Below are 6347 nucleotides of genomic sequence, written 5' to 3'. Positions count from 1 at the left end.
CTGGCTAGTCTTCCTTCATGACTGTAAATTGTTAAATCTTGAACTTGATCAATTGGTTGAAAATTTCCTGGGAAGACGGACATGAAGATTACTTGATGTGCTGGAACCAAGCATTCTTCTTCTTCATTAAAAATAGGTTGACTATTCGTAAATTTTAGGGATATATCCCTTTGATTTACGTTGTCAATCATATTTTTAAATCTCTTTACTGCATCAATGAATCCTGCAGGAAACTCACTAATAATTTTCAAATCATTAAAAATTAAAATTGTATCAATTAATCCATACTGGAAAAACTGATAGGTGTCAGATGGGGAAGCATCTGGAAATATAACCAGCTTTGTTAGCTGTTATTTGGCAATAGGATAATATCCCAAGATTGTCCTTTTTTCTTCAGTCTAATTCAGGACTATGTTAAGGGTTTCTCTAAGATTTGATCTACAGACCCTTTTCTTTTCCTTGATTTCAACCCTTGTAGGAATGTTTCTTATTATTCCTGTTCTCTGGGTTTGAATTGGAGCTTTATCTGCTCTTTTTAGGGTTTGCTCTGGATGAAGAGCTTCATATTCCCTGAAAGATTCCTTTGCTTCTTCCAGTGTTAAAAACCCTCCTTTATGAATTATCCTTGATTGATGTGTAAATGGTGCTGCTTTTTCCCAGGCATCATATACTCCTTTCATGGGGCCATTATAAATTACATAATATTTTTTATCTTGGGTGGATTTTTTGATAATTTCAGCAATTATTTTATTTTATGGAATTTTTTCTTCACCTGATTTGTCCACCACGCTTAGCTGGCTGAACTCTGATAGTTTTGGTTGTTGTGTTGATTTCATTGCTTCGATGGCCTTCTTGAGGGATTGGATCTGTGTCCTTATTTGCTGGCAATGCTTGCATTTTTCGAGTTCTTGTTCGTATTTCTGGATTTCTTGATCTAATGCGTTGTAGACGAACTCCATTCTCTTGTTAATGTATCTGCAATAACATTTTTGTCACCCTTAATATATTCAATTTTTATTGGATATTGTAACAAAAATAATTGCCATCTTACCAATCGTCCATGATTATAATCAACTTTTAAATTATATCGTATGAAACCTGTTAGGTAACTTGAATCTGTCCTTAATGTAAATTCTCTGGGTAGTAAATCAATTTTCCATTTCTTAAGAGATTTAATTGCTGCTAGAGTTTCCTTTTCATGAGTGGTATATCTCTGTTCTGTTAGAGTAAAAGTCCCTGAAATATACCTGCAAAGTAATTCCTTTAGGGAATATTTAGAATCTAGTGATTCTTTTTCTTGTTCCAAACTTTTTATAGCTTTCTTAGCTTTTAGACATCCTGACCAGGTTATGTCTGAAGCATCTGTTTCTACTATTAAGTAGTCATTTTCTTCTGGAATATAAAGTTCTGGAAGTTTTTCACAAAGTTCTTTAATTCTTTGAATTTGCATACTATCTTTTTTATCCCATTTCCATTCTTTTTTAGTACTTATTTTTGGAAATAAGCTTTTAGTGTATTCTGTTATATTCTTTAAAAATCCTTGATCGGAAATATAATTTATACACCCTAAAAATCTTTGTAATTGTTTTCTATCTTCTATTTTATTAGGAAATAAATTTACCTTTTCTAGAACATTTGGTTGAAGTTTTAGCTTACCTTGAGTAGATAGAATTAATCCAAGAAACTCTATTTCTTGTTTTGCTATTCTTGCTTTCTTTTTGCTAAGAACTAATCCTTTCTGTTTACATCTTTCTAAAACTATTAATAATTTTTTAAGATGATCTTCTTTATCCTGTTTTGTAAAAATTAATATATCATCAATGTATACTAAAACAAATTCATTTAATTCTTTTAGATTTTCTTCCATAAATCTTTGATAAATACCTGGGGCTTGCTTTAATCCGAATGGTAACACATTCCATTCATAAAGCAACACACTTGTTGATTCTTTTGTTGGGCAAGTAAAAGCAGTTAATTTCTTTGTTTCTTCGTCTAAGCGAAGTTGCCAATATCCTGATTTTGCATCAAGAGATGAAAACCAAGTTGCTCCCTTGATTTTTTCTAAAATAGAATCTTTTCTTGGAAGTTTATGAGCATCACCAATAGTTGCTTCATTCATTTTCTTATAGTTTATTACCATTCTTCGTTTTCCCCTTTTAATTTCATTATTGTTTTCTACGTAAAAAGCTGGAGCCGCATGAAGACTTTTACTTAATCTTATAATTCCTTTTTCTAAAAGATCTTTACATTCTAATGAGAACTCTTCTCTATCTCTTGCGGAATAAGGAATTTTATTTGGAACATTTATCTCTTTTGTGGGATCTTTTAATTTAATGCTTACTAATTCGTTATTTGTATTTCTAATATCTAAAGGATTTTCAGCACAAATTTCATCCAAAAGTTCTTCTATCTTTATTTCAAGATTATTTTTTTGGAATATTTATCTGAAAGTATAAATTTAAATAACATGTTTCTAATATAGAAAATATTTTAAATTTTAAGATCTTATCTATAGTAGTAGTTGGTATTTTTATACGTTTTGATTTTTGATTTATTGAAGAATCGTGTGGGGCTTTTAAAACTATATATGTTAATTCTTGAATGAATGGATGATATAGCTTTAAAAAGTTATTTCCTATGATAAAATCCATTCCAGAATCTAACATATATATAGATGGAACAATGAACCTATAATTTTGAATAAAAATTTCAACCATCTCTACTTTTTGGTCAATTTTATGTATTGATTTGTCAGCTATTCTAACTCTTAAAGGTTTCTTTAATTTTTTTCAATCAAGTTTTATATTTGAACTAGCAAAGCATTGTGTTGCCCCAGAATCTATGAAAGCATTTATAAACTTTTCTGTTATTTTTATAGTAATAAATGTAGCATTATTACTCAGTCTCTGAGTCTGTTTCCGAGACATATTCAAAAATATAGTCTAAGTTATCATTAGATTCTTCTAATGGTTCCATGAAACAAGACTTAGCAATTTCTATTTGTTTAGTAAGATCCTTTTTATCCTTCTTTTTCGGGCATTCATTTGCGTAGTGTCCTTCTTCTTGGCAATAGCAACATTTACAATTTTCTTTTTTATTCGGGCAATAGTTATTTCTTTGTCTTTTGTTTTTATTGTTATTTTCTTTTCTAAAATATCTCTTTTTTCTCCAGTTTGGATAGTATTTTCTTTTTCTACATTGATATTTTCTTTTTCTTTGAAAATTTTTATTAAGACCAATTTTTGAGGTATCTCTTTATTATCCTGACAGCAAATTCTGATTATATTTGTAAATCTTTTTTGAGTTGCTTCTTGCATACAACGTTCTTTTATTTCCTCTGTTATTGCAGAGGTTGCTCCACCAAAATTATTTTCAATTATTCCTCTATTTATTTCTCTTATAAATCTTCCCTTTATAAATTCATTAGCAGGATATGGAAGTTTTGTTATGTACATACTAAGATAATGATTTTTATCTTCTTCTTTTAATTTGTAATAATGTATTCTATATTCACATATATAAGATTCCACATTACATAAATCATATATCTGAATATTAGCTAAATGGTTTTTTGCTTCTTGATATTCTTTATTATGGACTTCTTGTCTATGATCTATAATATTTTTTCCAAAAAATTCTTTATATAGAATCATCATTATATATAATATCTTATCATAAGCTGTTGTTTTTGTTTCTAATTCTTCTATTATTTGGTTTTCTATTGATGTCATATAATCTCTTATAGTTCCTTTAGTATGAAACCCTATGTAATTCCAAATGTCTCTTCCAGATAATTCACTAAGTTTTAGATTAGTAAAGGCTTCTAATAAGAAGGAATTTAGCAGTTTTCGAAAATTTCTTTTTCGTTCTTTTTGCAGTCTAAATCGAGCATTCTTTCTCCTTCCATTTCCTGGATTTTAGGAACGTATTTTGATGGTATTTTTGTATATTTTGAATCTTTATTTATAAACCCTTTTTTAAAAGCATAATTATCAAAACCTGTTTCCCATTTAAATTGAGATTGATTATCCTTAGATGTTCCAGCTTCATTTTTTACTTGTATTGGAATTGCTGGTTCTTCGTCACTTGAATAATCTAGAATGTGTTCTTCATTTTCTATATTTTCAGAATTAACTAACTCTTCTTCTATTTGAAAACCATGTTCCATAATATTATTTTCTTGAGCCATTTTTAATTGTTTAAAAAGTATTGTAACTTCTTCTAATTTTTCTTCAATATTCATAATTTTAATGGTGGTTTTACTTTTAGATCTGTTATGTTGATTATATTTTGAAATTTTTCTTCTTTAGGATTCTCTTTTTCCTTATCCCTTTGAAATTTTATACATACTAATATTTCTTCGAGCATATCTACTATAGAATTTAATTGTGGGTTGAAGGTATGATAAAGATGTGGAGAATCATTTCCATGGTAACATTTTTTAGAAATTTCGTGTGAAAAATAAGTTTTTTCAGGTTTTTGAAGTCCTTCAATAAAACTTATAGTAAAATAAAGATTTTGAGAAAAATCATTTTGTATTGATTTTAAGAATTCGGTGTCATTACAATTAACATTAGTTAAAATCATTAATTTTTGATCTATTAATTTTGATAACTTAATTATTTCTTCTCTTAAATCTTCTAATTTACTTTTTTCCATTAGGTGACGCTTTTCTTTGTGAAGAGTTACGGTTTTGAGTGAAAAGTGTAGCTTTAGGATGTGTGGTTTAGATCATTAAATCTGTAAATCTGTACAGATTTAGATCTGTACCATATAATTTTCTTAGATTTATATCTATGAAAGATGTAATATAATAATAATAATAATATAATATATAATATACCATATGATATGAGGATTTTTTATTTTAATAAATAAATTAATTATAATAATTACTTAAATAAATAATTTAAAAAATATTTGTCGAAATAAATATCTATTTTTTATTTCATTTATATTGTAAATGAGATAATTTTGCGCGTATTTTGTTTATTGTGTAAACGAAATATGTGTAATTTTTTGATTTTTACGTATCTCATTTACACTGTATAATATTAAATATTATTTTAAAAATAATAAAAATATTAATAATTTAAATTGGATCAAACTTTTAAAAATAGAATGTTTTAAATAATAGAAAAGATGAACGATTTCAAATAATATAGAAGATAAACAATTCATTTTAAATAATAAAAAAGTTGGAGTATCATTTAAAATAAGCATGTTAACAAGTTTATCCCATCAACATCTATCGTGCAGTGGGAGATAACCGTTATATTTATCCCCGTCAATCCCACTCTTACTCTATTTTATTTATCCCATCAACCTCATCTAACAATTGGCAAACGGTTATCTCCCACACTCTCCTTCTTTTTCTGTTTTATTTATGGTGCATCAACTTCATGTTTTCTATCTTTCATTTTTTTGGAGTTGACACAATTACCGTATTTATTCTTATCATGAAATTTAAACATGTATAAATTTTTTATTTTTTAAATTTAAATCAATCCAATTGGATGATAATTTAATCTAAAATTTTTTATGTTCTTTTTTTTGTACTAGTTGATCAAATATATCCATTTTAATCTCTTTCTACCAATTTTTATAAATACTAATTGCATGTTAAAAATTTGGATTATAGATATTATCAATAATATTGATATTTTTTATTATTTTTAGAAAAAATATTTTTATATTTACAAATACTTATATTTTGTTTATTGTGTAAATGGAACATACATGTATCGCGTCCACCTACCTTATTTTATTTACAAATATAAACGATTTACACTCATGTAAAAATAGAGAAATATTTATTTCGTTAAATAATTTTTAAATTATTTATTTCAATAATTATTATAATTAATTTATTTATTAAAATAAAAAATCCTAAGATATGATATGCGATACAAGTTAAAATATAATGGCTAATTTTTTTAGGATAAATCATTGTTTTTAAATTGTTTTTATTTTAATATTATTAGATTATCCTATTTTGACTTTTGTTTCATAAATATTTTCATATAAATTGATATGAATTAAAACGATTAAAATATAGGATCATAATAGATCATTTTAAACACGATTTACTAAAAATTTATACATATATATAAAACAATTTAAGCTAAGAATAAAGTTTTATAACCAAATAAGATATTTAATCAAATTCAACCAAACTATTTTTTACATCATTCGCACGGTTGACTTCTTTTTCTCCCTTTTTTTATTTTATCTTTCTGCTCTTCTTTTTTATTTTATCATTTGAATTTTTTTCTTCTTTTTATTTTTTTATTTGAATTTCTTTTTCTCCTTCTTTTTCCTCCTCATTCTCCTTCTCCATCATCATT

Source organism: Arachis stenosperma, chromosome 3 (assembly GCF_014773155.1).
Source record: "Arachis stenosperma cultivar V10309 chromosome 3, arast.V10309.gnm1.PFL2, whole genome shotgun sequence".
Classification (NCBI taxonomy): Eukaryota; Viridiplantae; Streptophyta; class Magnoliopsida; order Fabales; family Fabaceae; genus Arachis; species Arachis stenosperma.
The sequence above is the reverse complement of the archived record's forward strand: the minus strand, read 5'-3'. Positions refer to the sequence as shown.